Below are 20,240 nucleotides of genomic sequence, written 5' to 3'. Positions count from 1 at the left end.
CGGTAAGGATGGAGATCCCATAGTCTAGTCTCGAAAGTACCAGTGCTTGAGTGGCCTGTTTGAGATCATCATGGGGAATGAAGGATTTGATTTTGTTCAGAATTTTGAGGCTGTGGAAAGCATTGTTAGCGTTTTTCTTGATGTGGTCCTGCATAGTCAGGTTGGAGTCCAGGGTGATTTCCAGAGACTTGACCGTGCTCAAAGGTGTGAGAATAAATTTGAGAGTGTCGATGGACTTTAGTCATTCTTGCAACTGAGGAAGCTGGTTCAATTTCAAAGAAGGAGTATTTCCGTCTTATCGAGGTTTAGTTTGAGATGGGTATGGGATAGCCACCAGTGGACTTCTTTGAGGGTGTTGTTCAGGTGGTGGATATCTTCTAAAGAGGATATTTCAATATAAAGTTGCGTGTCATCAGCATAGAGATGGAAGGGGATGTTAGCTCGAGCGAGAATGGTGGTAAGAGGGTCCATGTAGATGTTAAAGAGTGTGGGAGAGAGGACAGATCCTTGGGGGACTCCTCTGGTGATAAATGAGGTGGGCTAGGTCGAGTTGAGTATTTTTACTTGTTGCGTTCGGTTTTTTAGGAAAGAGGAAAACCAGCGGAGGACTGTACCTTCAATGCCGAGTCTCTACTGGAGAGAATCCAGAAGGATCTTATGGTCGACAGTGTCGAAGGCTGCTGTTAGGTCTAGAAGAATCAGAAGGCAGCATCGGTCGGAGTCAAGGGAGTTGCGGAGGTCATCCACTATGTTGAGGATGGCTGATTCTGTGCTACAACCTTTTTGGAAACCTGATTGTAGAGGGTTGAGGAGGTTGTTGTTGTCAATGTGATGGGTTAGTTGTTGGAGAACACAGTTCTTTAGAGTTTTGGCAAGGAAGGGAAGGTTGGAGACTAGTCTGTAGTTATGGAGGTTGTTAGGGTCAGCTCCTGGTTTCTTTAGAATTGGAGTGATTTGGCCTAGTTTGAGGCAGTCAGGGATCACGCCGGTTTGAAGGGAGCTGTTGATGATCTTGGTCCATGTCGGGGAGAGGGACTGGTGGAGTTTTATTGCCAGGGAGGAAGGGAGAGGGTCAGCTAGGTGGGAGAATGTTTTGGAGGTGGACATAAGTTTGGAGATGTCCAATGTTAGGAGGGGGTGGAAGGATATCCAGCTGGCGGGGGTCGATAGCTGAATGTGGTTTGGGAGATAGAATTACGTTTTGAGGGAGGGTTGTCAGAGAGGGATGGGACAGGGATAAGATTGTTGGTGGGGGGCTGGGGAGCTCTGTGATAGGAGGGGTATCCAGTACTAGGGAAAGCTCAATCTCTGTGATTTTATCATTGAAGAAATTAGCTAAATTAACACAGGTGTCTATGGTTGCAGGTAGGGGGTTGAGGGGAGATTTGGTAGTTTGTTGCTTGATGATGTTGAAGAGCTCCTTTGGTCGGTTTTTGGCTCTTTCTAGAGCATTGCAGAAGAAGGAGTTTTTTCGTTGGATATGTGTTTTTTGTAGCTCTTCTGTACTCTTCTGAGTTGTTCCAGGTGGGTGGTGGAGGGGTCGGATCTCCAGAGTCTTTCGGCTGCTCTCAGTTCTCTCCTTTCTAAATTGAGATCATTTTTGAACCAGGCTCTGGTTGGTGTGTTTCTCACTCTTTTCAGTTTCAAAGGGGCTAATTGATCAAGTATGGTAGGTATAGTCGAGTTGTAATGGGTGTTTAACTCTGTGGTTGAGAGGCTGGTCGCAGGGGACGGAAATAGGGAGGAGATTTTTTTTTCAAGAGTAGATAAAGGGATTTGGCTAATGTTCCTTTTCCATTTAAATGTCTTCTGGGATTGGGTAGTTTAATGGGGGTATAGTTAAGATGGAATAGGATGATGTGATGGTCTGACCAGTCGACAGGAAGGATATCATTGATCGTGAGTGAGTCTTTATGCGCTATTATCGCGTCTAGTGTAGTTCTTCTGATGTGGGTTTGGCCCTTGCAATGTTGGGAAAGGTCGTTGCTGTGAAGAAGGTCATTTAGGGTTTGGATGAGAGCATTGTTCTAGTCATTCCAGCGGAGGTTGAGGTCACCCAAGATGATGGAATTAGGGCAGGAGAGGGAGCAGTGCGTTATTAGGTCAACTAGGTGGTCAGCGGAAGGTAAGGTATTGCCAGGGGGGTGGTAGAGAAGGTGGAAGGCCACCTTGGAATTGTGGTTTGTCTTTATGGAGGCATTAAGGTGTTCACAGGAGTTGTAGTTGAATGAGTCTTTTAACTCTACTTCTATGTCATTTTTGTGAATGATGGCAATGCCTCCCCCAGGCGGTCTTTTCTATCTTTGCTGGAAATTGAGTAGCCGGGAGGAACAAGGATGTCCATGATCGTTTGTGAGAGTTCAGTCAGCCAGGTTTCTGTGACGAAGGCAATGTCAATGTTATTATTTAGAATGGCCTCAGCCAGATCTGTAGCATGTTTGACTGCTGATCTGCAGTTAATGAGCATGCAGTTTGTATGCTGATAGAATTTGGGGTCAGGCATGGGAGGGATCAAGGGGATGTTGACTGGGTGAGCTGGGGGTCTGGGTGAAGAAGGCTGTATGTGATGTCGACCTAGGCCAGTGATGACCTGGATGTTGGAAGGGGGATTCAGGATGGGTAAGAGTGAGTTGTATGATTGAGCAAGTTTAAATGCTTCATTGTGAGACAAAGGAGAGTTTGTTCTTCTTGGTCTAGAGGAGGTTCGGTGGAAAGTCCTGGAGGGCCAGAATGGACTTTGTGGGGTAGTCATGTTCGGTGAAGGCGTGTGTGTCTGGGTCGGGGAGGGGTGGATCAGCGGGTTGAGGCTTCTCGCTATCATGTTGATGCCCTGTATGATGAGTTCAAGTTGGTATTCAAGATTGGAGAGCTGTTCATTGATTTTTTAGTTGGAGGAGGGTTTGGAGGGGGGGTGTGGGAGATGAGGTTCTTATTAGCCGGGGTCTGAAGCGATTGATTCTGATGGGTTTTGAGATCCCTGGATAGTTTTTGATTAGAGGCAGTGGTGGGGGTGGGTTGGAGGTGATAGAGAAGGAGGGCTGAACATGAGTGCCTCAATGATTTGTCAAGTCAAGCCTGTTAGTGGGAGGGAGGAGAAGTGGGTTGGGAGGGGAGGCAGTGTTGGGGGAGTCTTGGAGAGGTTCGGAGAGTGAAGAGGTATTGCGTGAGGGGGTAGTGAAGGTGTCTATACAGATGTTGTGATAGAGGGTTGCATGATTAGGGGAGTACGGGGCTTGGTCAAGGGGAGAGAGGTTGAAGGGGATGGGTGGGTCAACCAGGTTATGGCTGGAGACTTTGGAAGCAGAGGGGGAGCTGGGGAGGTGTTGTGGGGGGGGTTGGATATGGGGGTAGAGTGAAGTTCTGAGGGGCCTGAGGGGGGTTGATGGTGAGGGAGGGCTGACTTTAAAGAAGGGAATATGGATTCGAAAGCACAGAGGTTAGTGTTGCTAGCTTGAGTCATGATGGTTCCATTTCTGAAAATGGAGATGGTGATGTTACCTTGAAACTAGGGAGAGCTGGAGATTGAGAGTTTGCAGCCGTATGGGATGTTGGTAGTTTTGGAGAGGGGGAGGTGGCTAGTGAGGAGGGTGCTCCATCTAGCTGGGCGTTTAGTGAAGAAGATAAGGTCTGTTCTTTTAGGGCCTTTATGGGCAGTGTAATAGGTGTCGGCGATAAGTAGCTCTGGGTGTTGCCTGACAAGTTTGTGCTTAAAGTTTTTCAGCGCAGTGGAGGAGAGGTTGTTGGGGGGAGATATGGAGAAAGAGTTGGGCCCAAAGGGTTTAAGGAAGGGGGAAATGGGTGGGATTACAGGTTCTGAGGGGATCGACATCATGTGCTAGTGAGGTTAGGGGTAGGGGTAGAAGGTGGGGCAGGGATTGTGGGCTGGGGTTGGGGGGAAGTCAAACAGTCTCAGACAAAGAGAAGGGCAGGAGTTACCCTAGTAAACGTTTACCTGGATGTGGATCACCGTGAATTAATTTCCCCAAAAAACAGTGAAGTTCAAAAGGGGTCCAAACAGGGAGCAGGGCAGAGTCAGCACAAATTATCCTGGCAGAAAAAGGGATAAAACTCACTGGGGGCTCCAGATCCGGGAGCCCGGTTCTTGGTTTTTGTGTCAAAAAGGGCGAGGATTCCAGCGGACTGCAAGCGAGGACTCCTTAAGGGAAAATGAGTCCTCCAGCCCAGAAGGAAACGAGGCATTCGGCACGATTAGTATGGAGGCCGGCACCGTGAGTCTGAACCTGTGGCTGGAGTCAGATGTCCGGAGCTTGGCGAGGAACAGGGCAAATCCTCTTAATAGGAGCCAGCCGAAAACGAGACGGGCTCCTGATCCGGGTGAGATAAGTGAGGCCCTGTGGGGACCGGCGCGGCGGGCCAGAGATTGATGCGTGGCTCAGGTAGGAGTCCCAACTTCAAGAGACCGCCTGGATCTGGCATCGAGAGACGGGGGAGTGGCCACAAGGTAGACCAGCACGACAGGCTAGGGCCTGAGGAGAGGCCCGGGCGGGCCCTGTCACCTGTAGTCTGCTTGGCTCAGGTGAGTCGGAATAGCAGGCAGGCTCAGCGGCGGACAGACGACCCAAGCCGGAAGTGGGGCTCTGGTAAAATGGAGGACCAGAGTCTGTGGAGGTCTCGAGCAGGTGAAGTGACAAACTAAGGCGAGACCAAGGAAGCAGCTGATCCCCTGTGGTCACCTCAACGTGGGCTGGGTCGGCGTGGCGACTGTCGGAGGGAGCGGAGGGAAAGAGACCGGGATTTTCACAAAGTGTGATCCCATCCCTCTGGAGCTCCGAGAGGTGCGTCCGTCTTGGCGGCCATCTTGGCGATACTTCGTTAGGTAGTCCAGTCTGCCCAAAATCAGGGCTTCAAATTTAAGGTTGACATTTTGTACTTTTCATTAGTTGTAGAAGTTTCCAAAATGGGTTTTTCCATCAGGTGAGTGTGTTTCTTCATCGATTGGTGTGCATAGCAGCACAAGTGCCAACTATGGAGGTCATTACAACCCTGGCGGTCTTTGACCACCAGGGCTGCTTTGGAGGAAGCACCGCCAACAGGCTGGCGGTGCTTCCATGGGGGATTACGACGGCGGTGGAAGCGCTGCGGTCGCACCGCCGGGACCAGCAGTTTTCCGCCACTTTTGTCCCGGCGGAAGTAATCCTCCAGGGCAGCGCTGCTTGCGTCATGAAAAGAACTGCCATGAAAAGGCTGGTGGAAAGGGGAGTCGCGGGGCCCCCTGCCACAGCCCCATGGAGCTAGAGCTATTCAGACAGCCGCCCGTCAAGGTTGTAATGAGGGCCTATATGCTTCCTTGATAGAGAACCCGATTCAGTCGATTATAGGTCACTTCTAAGATGCTCCATGCATGCCACAGGATCCTTAGGCTGACAATTTTCAAATATGGGGGTTTTCTAGAATGTTTTAGGGGATGCTCTCAGATGCTAGTTATGCTACGAACTTGACATAAAGGTATCCCAATGTTCCCCAAACTTTAAGTTGTGCCGGTCTGTGATTCCTTGTGGTGCTGGACAGACTGTAGCCCGCTGTCAAAAAGACCCAGGAGCTCCCTGCTGCAATGTCTCCCCCTTGCGCAATGAAGGGAACCCCAGCTGCCGGATGGTGTCCGTCCCCCTGCAGCCAGAAGTGTCCTGCCGCAGAGTAAGGAGGGTCCTGCTGCACCCTTGAAGAACCCCGGTGCCCACGAGGAGGGTCTCTGCTGCACAGAGTGTGTCCAGTTTGGCTCAGAGGATGGATGGCCTGCTAGGGAGTGGAGGGTGGCTCGCGTCTCCTCATCCCCGGTCAGTGGCCCCCATTGTCGCCGCCCCGACCTGCCTCTTGAGTTAGGAATGTTTACTTGCAGGCCTTTTTTACTAGCATGTCCTATGAGCAATGGGAGTTTTTTTTTTTAAGAAAATCATTTTTTGTTTATCATAAACCATTGCTCTTTAATTTGATTTCCTTTTTCAGTTTTAATGGGCCTGATTATGAGTTTGGCGGTCTTGGTACTGCCATGGTGACGGTGACGGATACCCGACTGCAGTGTTATGCTAATGAAGCTGCAAGCAACCTGCACCGCTGGCTCTCAAACTGCACCAACAATGTAGACCATGCTGAGATCATCCCACTACTCAAGAAACCCACCGCCGACCAAAGGGAGCTGAAGAACTACAGACCCATCTCTCTGCTCCCTTTCCCAGCCAAGGAAACGGAGAAAGCCCTCAACCAGCAACTCACTGAGTTCCTCAAGGCACACCATATCCTAGACCCTTGCCACTCTGGATCCAGAAGCAACCATAGCATGGAAACCACACCGTTAGCAGCAACTGATGACATATGTTTCATTCTGGACCGCGGAGGCACAGTTGCACTCATTCTCCTTGACCTCTCTGCCGCATTTGACACTACCTCCCACTCCACCTCTGCCACAGACTACACGACACTGGCATCCGAGACAAAGCCCTGAACTGGATCAGGCTCTTCCTCACTGGAAAAACACAGAGGGACAGACTACCATCGTTCTTATCAGAACCTTGCTGCGGAGTGCCCCAAGGATCCTTGCTCAGCCCAACGCTTTTCAACATCTACATGGCCCGCTCGTTAAGATCACCAACGAACATGAGCTAAATATAGTCTCCTACATCAATGACACCAAACTGATCCTCTCCCTGTCCGAGGACTCTGCACAAGCCAAGAGTAATTTTCACAACGGGATGCGAGCAGTCAGCACCTGGATGGAGGCCAGCTGCCTCAAGCTTAACTCAGACAAGACAGAGATCCTCATGATCGGCTCCACCCCTTCTGCCTGGAATGACTGCTGGTGACCCACCACTCTGGGTAACACCCCTGCCCCCACTGATTATGCCTACAACCTGGGCATCATCCTGGACTCTTCTCTCTTGATAACCTGCCAAGTTTACGCCATCACCTCTTTTAGCTTCCACACCCTCCATCTCCTGCAGAAGATTTTCAAATGGATTCCCCCCAACTCGAGAAAGACTGTCACCCATGCACCCATAGCAAAATGGACTATAGCAACACACTCTACACTGGCATTAACAAGAAACTTCAATCAAGGCTACAAAGAGCCCAGAATGCAGCAGCCAGGCTCATCCTGGACATCCCCAGTCACAGCTGAATCACCTCCCACCTCAGAGACCTACACTGGATCCCAGTCAATAAGCGCATCACATACAAACTGATCCACACCTTCAAGGCACTGTACAACATAGGACCAGCATACCTCAACCACTGCCTCACCTTCTATGTACCCAACAGACGTCTCCACTCCTCCCAGCTCACCTTTGCAGCCGTCCCCAAGATCCAGAAAAGTACAGCAGGAGGAAGATCCTTCTCATACCTAGCAGCACGGACGTGGAACACACTTTTCCTCAAGTTCAGGAAGACCACATCACTGAAGCAGTTCAGGAAGGACCGCAAGGCCTGGTTGTTTGACTAAGCAGCATGACTACATTCAGTGCCTTGAGACCATACGGGTGATTAGCATTGCTTTACAAATCCATGATTGATTGATTGTTGGCAGTCCGACAACTGTATTACGCTGCACGCAGTTGTATAGACAAAAGACCACTCTCGTCCTTCCCACACCGCCAGCAAATCTAGACCACAGCGGTGAGATAGGCTAATGCGGCTGTTGGAAGGTAGACCGCCAGTGTTACCATGTGACCAATGACGAAGTGGCTTCCCGCCAACATGACGGTGACGGTCTAACCACCACATCTGACCTGGCAGAAGGGGAGGTTTATAAGGATGAAACTCACCTGTACTCAGCTTCATGCATCCTGCGCCACCATGGTGACGATCGTACACGTACGTCCACTGCTTGTGCTGCTTGATGATGCCAAAAACTTACTCTGTCTTGGACTTAACCTGCAGTAAGCTAAACACCTACCTGTTTTCATCAACTCCACAGCAAATAGATGCCCCACCATGGACCTGTCAAGGGGTTTGTGGTCCCTGGGCCAAACATATGTTTTGGGCTTCTATTTGGAGTTGGTCTCAATGTATGATCCAATCACAGCTCTATGATGCCCTTTTTGGTCAGGTCACTGAGACTGCACAGCCACACTCTATAAAAGGTTATATGTGTGCACATCCCATAATCAGGGATAGTGATATGTGTATTAAATTGTGTCACACAACAGCAACCCCTCATCAATATCACACCTATTAATCTAAGTGACACCCTCACACTTCTCACATACAATGGCTTGTTGGTATATAAAAGATGCATCTGTATGGATGTGTCTTGAACTGAAACACACCTTCTCTGCTAAATCTCTGTCAGGGGCTTTTACATATCACCCACATTTCAAGGTAATGTTAGGTAAATGGAATGTGGAGGAAAGTTTTACTTTGGCATGGTTAAACCCACACTTCTTGCCTGATATCTGATGCTAAGTTGACTGAGTGTGTGCTGGGATTCTGCTAAGCGGCTCCAGCACCTGTGTTGTTTGCATAAACTGTACAATTGCTTCCACAATTGGTACACCCCTGGCACACAGCTAAGTCCCTGGTAAAAGATACTGTTGGCTACTGCTCTCTGGCCCATGTAACGCCCCTAAATCTAGTATTTAGGGGCACCACTGAACCTTGCTCTTCAGATTCCTGGTGACCTGAAAAGAAGAAGAAGGACTGAAGAGCCACACTAGCAGAGAAAACTCCAGATGACAACTGACTTGGCCCCAGCCCTACTGGTCTGTCTCCAGCTTCAAGGCTCCTGATACATAAAAGTAACGAATCTAACAGGACCAGTGACCTCAACAAACACCCAGGGGACTGCCCGCCTACTCAAAGACCAACATCTCCCGAGGACTGTTGCCCTGTCCACAAGGAAACCTCAAAGAAGGACTCCAGAACCGCTCTGGATCTGCGAGTCCTGCCCACTCTGCACCTGACGCCAACAGCCGGTGTCCAGGTGGCCCAGTGGTTCAGAGAAGGTCCCCAAGCGATTCTGACCTGGGTTGACCCCTGCAGACCAACACGATATTGCCTGCAGCCTAAATCCAGAAGAACCCCCTAACAACGACCGGATCCGGTGAAGATTTCCTGATGCCTAAAGCTACCCCTACACCCGCAGCCCCCTGGCCCTTAGGGAACCCAACCGACAGTCCAGCAAAGTCCAGTGTGCTTTTTACTTACCTGTCCAGCCTTTGCTTTTCTTCACCCGACTCCCTGGACCAAGCCTGCAGCATCTCGTGAGTGCCGGGGCTCCCCTATTGGAAAGCATTGGGCGTTTGATGCTGTTTTTGGCACCCGACTGCCCCTGTGCCTCTGAGGGTGTTTGTTTGGTGCTGACCTGTGGCTCCCCTAGTGCTGATCTAACCCCCCCAGGTCTGTGCCCAGAAGTCACAGTACGTATATGCAGACTCTTTCTTTCTAAGTGCCCCTGTCTTCATAGGAGTAGATTGGGTGCCCAACACCAAATTTGACCTCTCAACCCGGCCTGTCCCATGTTGTTGGTGGTGTACCCTTGGTGTCTTCTTAAACTTTGCCCTGTGGACACATTAACCCCCGAAGACTGGGACCATAAGTCGAGTACTTACCTGCAAATTGTGTTGTTACTTTTCCTCCCCTATCATTGCTTTTGCTTTCTATGAGAAAATGCACTGTGTCTACTTTTGAAGTTGAAGGGTACCCTGTGTACTGTTTTAAATGCACTGTGTCTACGTTTGAAGTTGAAAGGTATCCTGTATACTGTTTTACCTGTTAATTCTAAACAAAGTGCATTTGATACTTCAAAGTAATACATACGTAAGACTGAACTTACCTGTAGCAAAGATCTTTTTGGTTCTAGAAATAAAGTAACAAAGTATATTTCTGATACATAAAACATTGGCCTGGAGTTAGTCATTGAGTGTGTGCCTCATTTCTGGACTGTGTGTGTACAACAAATGCTTAGCACTACCCTCTGATAAGCTTAACTGCTTGACCACACCACCACAAAAGAGAGCATTAGTATTATCTAATTTAGCCTCTGTAAAGTCTCTGGGGATTCACTAGACTCTGTGCACACTATACCTTACTTTAGTATAATGTATACAGAGCCACCTTCCTATAGAATACAAAGTAATCAGTGTGAGAAACATTCAAAGGTCACAATATAAAGAATCCCTGCAGAATATGTATGTCTCTACCAGGGGGACCCCTGGAAGGCTGATGCCTCAAACCCACTATTTGCACAGGACCTGTGGCTTGAAGTATACCAGGGACAACCAATAGTGTAAACAAGTGCCATGCATATGTTAGAAATGTTTAAGTGCAAGTCATGAAAGAAAATACAGCAGTAACAGCATCGCTCACACATTTAGATAAAGTTGGTGTGAGGTATACACATGAAAATGGACACGTGACCATTAACATGTATACAAAGGTATGACAAGTGAATACCCTACATACGTGGGGAAACTAATCCCTAACTTACACACATTAAGCAAATGCTAAACCCACATCACAGGGAGACATGTAACCCAATAGGTGTTGACATTGGCCAAGCTAAGATGAAATACTTGAAAAACCACCCACTGCAAATCTGCCCCAATTGGATAACAACCCACATATCCATCCATTGAACATGTTCCCTTGTCCTGGGTGACTCCAGCACTGCTTCCAAGGTCAGATCATACCAACCACATCAAATGGATCATCAATCAGGGTGAAACAAACACAACTGTAGTCATGCATCCCAAAGTATTCATGAACATCAAAATGGTAGAAAAGTAATGGTTCGACTAATGTGTACGAAAAATAGCAACTTCTTTTTTAATTGAAAAAATAAACACATGTAGTAAAGACCAAAGGCCAGTCCAATAGTACAATAGGTGGTCGAGCACACTGCTGTTCCACTAAACTTGCTTCTCAGAACACTGTCATGGGAACCTCCCCAGGAAGGGGCATCAAGTGGCCAGTCCAGGCACCTCAATTAAGTTATTTGGGAGGGGTGGGGTTGGTTTTGGGACGGGTGAGTTTGGATTTTTTGGTTTCTTTGGGGTATGACCGTGCTAAGTGGTGGGGATCAGGCTTCACAGGTGATGACCCAGATGTGGAAGGGATGGGTTGAGTGCAGACAGGGTCCCTTGGGCTTTGGAAGGGGGGTGATTTTGAGAGGGGTAAAGGCAAGAGAAAATAACCAACTCTCTTTGGGAAATGTATAGGGTGTACAGAAGGGATTAGCGGTTTGTGAGGTTGAGGGAGTGGAAGTGTCAGCTGCGTGTGTGTGTTTTTGGTGTGGGTGTCTGTGGGTATGAAGTATGATGTTTGTGTTTTGTAGGTGTCTGTTGTGTGGGTGAGTGTGGGCATTTGTGTTTTTGGTGATGTGCATGTGCTAGGTATTCTGGGGTAGTGGATGGTTATGTTGGTGTAGGTGTGGTGTCTGGGGGTGTGGTGGGGATGATGGATGGGTCCATGGGTGTGGTGTCTGGTTGAACGGTGGGAGCAGTGGATAGGTCTATGGGTGTGGGGGTGATGTCTGGGGGTATGTTGGGGTGGAAGATGGGTCCGTGGGTGCAGTATCTGGGGATATGGTGGGGTGGTGGTGGGCGTGAGGGGGTTGAGTGTCTAATGAGTGGTTACGTGGTTGTGTGTTTTGTGGTGTTTCTGTTTTTGTGTGCTACTGAGGGCTGTTGAGGTATCTGCACCCTTAAGTGTGAGTGTGCTTGGACAGATATGGGATTAGGGAAATTTCATAGAGAAGAGGCAAGAGGTAAGGAGGAAGTCAGGGATGGGTGAAGGCTGCTGTGAGAGAGGAGGCCAGAGCCTGAAAAGATCTCCGTAGGGCAGATTTGGAACTGTGTATGCCTTCCAGGTAGGCCAGCATCTGTTGCAGATGGCTGCCCCGCACCTGGATCGTATTCTGAGGTGTCATCTGACTCACGGAGATGTTTCTCAGGAGGTCAATTGCTTCCTTACACAGGGTAGTGGGGGGAACAGAGGCAAGGGGTGAGGTGCCTGGAGCTAAGGAGACAGCTTCCCTCTTTGGTGAGCGGGCCCGACCAACTGATTGGGGAACAACAGGGAGGGTAGAGATGGTAGTGTGGGTGATGGACAAGGATGATATAAGAATTGGCCCGGTATGTCCTGCCACCACTAGGGAGTGTCCACTGGAACTGCATTCAGATGACAAAGACATTGAGTCTGTATCTTCAGTGGCACTCCCCTCACCCTCTTGGCCACTGGGTCCCTCCGTGTCTGTAGTGTCATGATCGGAGATACTGTGGCCAGCTGCTTCCCCACAGATGTTGGCCCTGTCTCCTCCGCTCTGCCTAGGATGTTGCTGAAATGACAAATACAAATAAGTTAATTGTGTGTGCCAGAATACACTTAGCTAACAGCTTTGATCACAGAACATTACTATAATGTACAGTAGAGCCCAGCTACAAGGCCAACTAAAGGGGCTCCAACATTAGAAAGGCCACATGCATACAAGCTACATGAACTGTAAACAGTTTCCCACAAGAAAATCAGAATCACAGACAGCTTCAATTGCATGAGTGGTTGTCCAATCACAATACGCATGTATCAAGTAGGAGACCTCGTCATCTTAAATGGTGTGGCTCTTGTGGCATACCTCAGTAACCAGATGTCATCAAATAGTATGGCAATGCCAGATTTATTCCTACAGATTCCACACAAGGACCTGCAATCAGCAAATGTTCATATACCTAATACCACATCATGATGAAATGACAGTCAGCTAATACAGCTATGCTGCAGCAAGATGTACATTAACAGGAATAAGGTGACCTGGAAAAAACTCATGTCACACTATTGAAACTTCCCACTGGTAACTTCCTAATATGTCTATTGACAGAATAGTCTCATAAAAGTTGTACTAATGTAGTTTCACTATGTAACATATGTTGCACCGAAAAGTAGACTGGGGACAATCAGGGTAAAATATCTGGGAGATTTGTCCAAAAATAATTACAGCATAATGGATCAGTCAGGCATAGGGAAATCACCAGTCTCGATTGGTACTGGTGTGAACACCATTCTAACATTGCAATAACTAAAAGCCAATGGTTCATTGAATGTTGTTCAGGCTCTGGGAATCTCCATTACCTGAGGAGGTGGTTTAATCTATTTCTCACATCATTGTACCTTTTTAATGCAAACACAAATTCCATTGTATTACTGAGTGCACCCACTCACATATGATCCCCACAATTCTTCATGTCACTCCCTGATACATGAAGTAGTCAGTTATTGAACCTTCACCAATAAACATGTGCAAATCACTTAGCTGAATAAACTCACATCAATGGGACAGCAATTTATATTGTGAGAAATGATCGTAGGCCTTCCTGTAATGTCTTTCATTGCTTTAGCAATAAGACACAATGAATAGATTGAGTAATGACTTAGTGCATGTGCGAACTAACAACCAATGTTTGCACACTATTGCCTATGATAACACATGAACTATATGCCCATCACATATAACTATTTTCATATGTGATGGAATCAGACATCATCCTATGCAGGCAGGTTGGTCATGTGTGAAACAGTAGTGTAAATGATACAACAAAAGTAAAAGCTACACATGCAAATATGTAGCCACATATAGTGATGGCAACACTGATGTTTGCTAACTCATGTGTTTGTACATTCCCCACTTACCAAGAGGAAGTATTGTTCAGTGAGTGCACTCTATGTTATGCCAAAGTAGTGTCTTGACACAGTAGTGTCCTGACACACGAAAGGCAAAGGGCCTGTTGGATATAAATGTCACACACAACATCAAACAACATGAGCTGATTGATCAGTGTACTCAGTCATTTGTCTGCTCAAGAGAGTATAATGATAGTGGACTGGACTCTGCTTGGTTCCTGGTCATGTGGACAATAGGCAAAGCACATCAGCATGCACCTACTACCAGACCTACACAGTTATTCTTTCTTGTGCGTCACACCCGGGCCACCCCCAATATTGATGGGGAGATGCCTTTCCCGTAATACACAAAGTTGGCAATGTAACATCTATGATTCTGCCCAGGTCTCCCCCCCCTTTTAACTGCTGTGATTCCCTCAACTGTCCGTCAAGCTCCGGGTAAGCCTCAGTATGCAGGCTGCTTGGGGTGAAAAGGACTGATGCGTGTGCTATCCACATTGGGAGAACAGCTACAGCTGGACCTCTGCGGTCTTCTGGGCCCAGCGTCTCAGATCTTCCCACCTTTTCCAGCAATGGACTCTGTACTGATGATAAGCCCCCAGTGTCCGCACCTTCCAGGCAATGGCTCTCCAAATGGCTGGCTTCTGATGGCCGTTGACCTGTATGGCTCTAATAGACGAATAAAGAAAAGTTATGTAAATCTCACATGCAGTAGACACAGGGACATACATACACACTTTTGTAATCATCTGCTGACTATCCACAACCCTGGTCAGGGCCTACACTGACTAAGCCAGCCCATTAACATTACGTAGCCCAGGGCCAACTGACATGTACTGTGATGTGAGCAACTATGAAACAAAACACACCATTGTGACCTTCTGAAGGGTGAACCACTTGTGCATGACTGTACAGACACTTTTATATCCAGGCACATTGACTTGTTGCATACGGTCCATTTAGGCTACGACCATAGTATAGACTACACAATAAGACTTAGGTGACAATAAAAGGGCTGGCATGGGTGTCAGTGACAGCTCTCTGTCAATGTTAGGAATGTAGACTACCTAATAGAATCTCATGCTATGCCTGATTGTGTTTGTGTTGTATGTACTGGTATTATAGGACACCACCTTTTACCATATGTGGCACTCTAACAGAGATGACATTCAACATACCAAGGTATGTTTTGTTTGATTGGTTGAATGTAACAAAGCTAGTGATTCACATGTAATGATCTCTCCAGAGTCAACCAACTATCTGCACTGTATGTTTGCACTTGTGCAATAGGCCTGTACAGTGCAAACATGACTTATGGAAAGGTGACAACAGACCTGTGAGAGTAAGGGGCCTGTCATTAGTAAATGTTACACATTGACAATGTGTGTCAATGCAAAGATGTACCAGGTCAGGGGGTTACCTCAGTCACAATTCCAAATGTAGTCTATGTAAAAGCCTTCAGGGTTACTATTGGTTCAGAAGACTCATTTTCAGAACATCCAAGGATCTGCAGGTCTACAGGGAGAATGACATGTGCATTAGTTGTTTTGCCACGGTAACTCTCTCTCAGCCTGGGCTATGGCCCATAATGGGCAAAACGTATTGTCAGGCATTGCTCTCTGAGGAACCCACATGAACATCACAATTCCATCATTTTAAAACTTAACAGTACCTCCTGTGGCTTTCTGATATGAGAGCTCAAGGTTGTGTGGCACTCTGAAGGGGCCAGTAGGGTTTAGCTAGCTCTCAGACAACAGTTTACCAAGGCCTGATCTAGGCTGAATGATGTGTGGGACTGTACACATTGCTAACATCCTCCTCAACTGCTTCTAGCATTATATGCACAAAGCTCATGCTGCAATGCAAATACATTTATTTTCTCATTTACCATCATCTGGTCATCAATATATATCATTGGTACCCTGAAAAGTTTACTTACATAGCTATGTGAATGCAACAGGAGGATCGAGGGCTTATCACACATCACACAACACAATGATGAGTTGAAATACACAAAGTACAGGGCTTCACAATCCGTAACATTTTCATCCTATGTATGGAGCACAAAATGCAACTACAGTCATCAAACAAATTCTATGGGACTCAGCTTCACATTGTAGCCTGTGAGAAAGGAAAAGATGGTGTTGAGCAGAGTCAAATATGTATATGAGGTAGTTACTTGTTCCTCTTGTGAGCCATAGAGCTGGCCATACAGGGGAAGAACCTCTTTCACTAGCCTCTCCACCTCCTTTGGAGAGAAGGCAAGGGCTCTCTCACCTGCTTGGCTGGCACAATTGCTCCCAGAGGCGTCAGACAGCAGATAAAGTGGAGGAGAAGTTGATGGCAGCAGTGTCAGGAGGCAAATGAGTAATTTCCTAAACCACGGCGTACATGTACGCCATGTATGAGGTCATCAGCATAGCCTGGCACAGCCATTAGACTATGGCTGTGTCCACTGTGGATGAAACTGCCTATGCACATGAGGAACATTTAGGCGTATAATGTTGTACATACATGTTGTAGACACTTGTGTAGACCACAATGGGGATTATAGCTGGATTTTGGACCAAGTATATCTTCACCTTTAAATTCACAAGTAACAAACTCAATGTCTGCTGTGTGTCCACTTGGCCAATGTATGTCGGCGGTTTTGTTTTTTGATCCATCCAATGGGCACTGTGTTGGTGCTTTGCTGAGAGCGTACTGAGACCACCTACTGCCATCAGCTAACAGCTGCAAAGGGAGCACCAATGTAACTGTGTTTTTGTAATAGGCTCAGTGGTTAGCTGTGGCCATTGAAACTACAATGTGAAATGTGTGTAATGGCTTTTCAGACAGTAGTGTTTGTCACATGACTTTTGGCTGCCACATCATATACATTACTCTGACACTGTGATTAATTCTCCAATTTATTTGATCCCACACATAGGTACCCTGGGAGAGGGAGGTGACAACAACCTGCAGTGTAATGCCCATTTCAAGACCTTCAGACCATGGAAGAAAGGGAAATTACAAAGATGTTTTTTCTGAATAGGCAAACCATACAAGATTTGTGTTGTCAGTTGGAGCCTGATCTCATGCCACAAAACACTAATCCAACATGTATACCACCTATTTTGAGACTCATGGCACTATTACACTTTCTGGCCACAGGATCCTTTCAATATACAGAAGCTATATCTGGGGACATGTCACAAACTATGTTTAGTGGTGTATTAAAAGACGTGCTAGCAACAATGATGAAACACATTGAAAGCTATATCAGATTCCCAGACGTGAGGATTTAGCCAATGTGAAAGTTGACTTCTATGGATTTGGTTGCCTCCCACATGTGGTCGGAGCCATTGATGGAACCTACATTGCCTTAGAGCCACCGCAAGGCAGTGAACAAGTCTATTAAAACAGGAAGCACCTCTATTCTATCAACCTGCAAGTTGTCTGCTTGCTAGATTTGTATATTTGAAATGTCTGTGCCCAGTTCCCAGGTTCAGCCCATGATTCCTTTGTAATACGGAACAGCACCATACCCCAGCTAATGTCACAGCTACAACCAGAGAGGGCCTAAATTGCTGTAAGTAACATCTGTCCTAACTTTGTGTGTGCAATGTCAGGCGCAATAATCGGGAAGCGTGTGACTCATTGTAGCACTTATGTCATTACAAAACAGGAGACTCAGCATATCCCAACCATCCTTGGTTGTTAACACCACTGAAGAATTCAAGTACGACAGGGGAAGTCCGGTTCAGTGAGGCCCAAGGAAGAACATGGCAGCTAGTGGAGCTGGCTTTTGTACTCCTAAAGTCCAGATTTTGCTGTCTGGACAAGACTGGGGGGCCCTCTTCTACTCACCCGCAAAGGTGTGTCAAATCACCATGGCCTGCTGCATGTTCCATAACATCACCCTGCAACCGAACATCCCTTACATTGCAGAGGAAGGAGGTGCCACTGGGTGAGAATCCTGAAATGCCAAATGATGATGATAATGCTGAAGAGGAAGGGGCTGACTTGCGACAAGATCTCCCCGACAACTTCTTCTCATGAGTGCAAGTATGTCATGAGATGTCATGACTTTGAGAGTACAATGAACTCTTGTTGTGCTGATGTGAGGAGTATGTTTGTTGAAAATGTCAGGAAGCTGAAGCTCTGGCAAACCCTGGCAAAGGGTGTTTGGTGAGAAAGGCTTTGAGGCATTCTCTTTCTGTTAATGTAGTTTTGCTTAGGTCAGATTTTTGTCATGGACTGCGTTCTCTAGAAGTTTTCTATGTGGATTGTGTCATATGTATGTTTCATAGCTAAACTCTTTGTTTTTGTGTTTATTTAGGTACCTTTTACGTGGCATCTTCATTTGGGCGTTTCAGATTTGTGAAATTAGAAGGTATATGATGCTGTTGGGACAAAGGAAGTGGACATGGACTGTTCCTGGAAAAGTGTGTCACAGACTTTGCATGTATAAAACCTGTGCAAAGACAGCTTGTACAGTGATAGGAAGAAAGTTAAGGAGACGAGACTCCATTGGACTTGTTCCTTGTTGTGTGATGGCCATAATGCATTATGTGTGTCATCATGTGCTCAGACATTAGGTAGTTGTAGGCCAAATTCATGTTAGTGTCCCTTCACATTGGCTAAATACTCTTTTTGTATGAACTGTAGATAGCAGTTGATGTGTTTCATCATTGTAGGCCAAAGTGCCTGTGACACATCACTGACATTTGTTTGTGTCATTCCACCAGATACAGAAGCAATGGATTGTAATGACCCTGTGATCAGAAACTGTTTTACTGCCATCTGTCTGATTCTTTCTTTATATGATGCCGGATTCCTTTTGTGAGCTACGCAATATGGTTCCAACTGATGACATCACCCAATTTCATTTTTGCCTCTTCTACAGGACAATGTCTGATATATCCCTTACTTCCATGTTCAGGAGATCTGTATCAGTAAATGTAATCACTTACAAAGTATATGTCAATTATGTATGATTTTCTATGTCTCTGATATCTTACCAGCCTTTTAATGGAACAATGTAATAGAAATGTTACTGGATAAGACACTTGTATATACGTTTTGGTGTGGCATGCTGTGATCCTGAGCTAAACATTGTGAACATGCAACATATCCATGCTTACACAATTAGCTTGCTTTGTTATTGTGTAGTTCACATGGTATTACATATCTATATTGCTATATGTGAAATTTACTATCAGTTTGTGACTTGTGAATTTATTAAAGTTGTAAATGTGAAGACATACTTGGTGCAAAAACAAACATAAAAGAAAAATGAGGTAGTCAGTCATGGTGAATGACACCATAGATGTAGATGCCAAATCATCTGAAACAAAAGTCCAGATTATTTATCCCATCAGAAATGGAATAGTGTCCAGAATTAGTCCGCAGAGTGAATGCGTGAGACACAGTGGAGGAAATTAAGGTTGAGGTTTCTTGCAGGCAATGGTGGGTGTCTTGCCATCTGTACCACCTGGATATTTACATGGCCATCCCTGCTTGTAAAGCCTGGGTGGGGTGGGGTGGGGAGGTCAGCTGCTGCAGAGCCAGGGGTGTCTGAAGGTGTTTCTTTCTCTGGCAGGGCCTCCCTTCCTGTTGCTGCCACAGATGTATATAGGCTTGATTTAGTTGTCTTACAGAAGGGGTAGATAGTGGTAAAAAAAGGGTTGTATGAATGTCCATCAGCACCCATGTTAGGGAGCCCATGTTGGAGTTATGGACCTTCACTTGTTGGTACACTATGTTGTGAAATGCCCACTGTGAAGGGTCACCACAAACATTTTCCTTCCTCATTTTCTTTTTCTGACCTCATTTTGCTGGGTTTAGGACTCTGAACACTTTACCACTGCTCACTAGTGCTAAAGTGCACATGCTCTCTCCCTACAAAACATGGTAACATTGTCTCCTACCCAATTTGCAAATTTAATGTACTTGTTAGTCCCTAGGAAAGTGCACTACATGTACCCAGGGCTGCAAATTAAATGCTACTAGTGGGCCTGCAGCACTGATTGTGCCACCCAGATAAGTAGCCCCTTAACCATGTCTCAGGCCTGCCATTGCAAGCACTGTGTGTGCAGTTTCACTGCCTCTTCGACTTGCCATTTAAAATTAAACTCCCCTTTTCCTACATAGAAGTCCCTTCTAAGGTAGGCCCTAGGTAACCCATAGGACAGGGTGCTATGTAGGTTAGAGTCAGGACATGTACTGATGTGTTTTACATGTCCTGGTAGTGAAAAACGCATACATTCATTTTCCACTACTGTGAGGCCTGCTCCTCTCATAGACTAGCATTAGAACTGCCCTCATATACTTTTAAATGGTAGATTCTGATCTGGAAGGAGTGGCCGTATTTGGTATTACGAAAATGGTAATAGAAAATCCTGCTATTGGTGAAGTTGAATTTAATATTACTATTTTAAAAATGCTGCTTTTAAAAACTGGGTGCTTCTCTGCACTTACTACCATCTGTGCCTTACAGCCTGTCTCCAATCCACATCTCGTCTGTGCTTGTTGACAGCTCCCTTTGTGCTTTCTATCCAGACAACCACAAACACAGGACACATCTGCATTCATCTGCATACTGAATGGATCTTCCTTGGCAGGAAGGGTGGAAG

This window comes from Pleurodeles waltl, chromosome 1_1 (assembly GCF_031143425.1).
Source record: "Pleurodeles waltl isolate 20211129_DDA chromosome 1_1, aPleWal1.hap1.20221129, whole genome shotgun sequence".
Lineage (NCBI taxonomy): Eukaryota > Metazoa > Chordata > Amphibia > Caudata > Salamandridae > Pleurodeles > Pleurodeles waltl.
The sequence above is the reverse complement of the archived record's forward strand: the minus strand, read 5'-3'. Positions refer to the sequence as shown.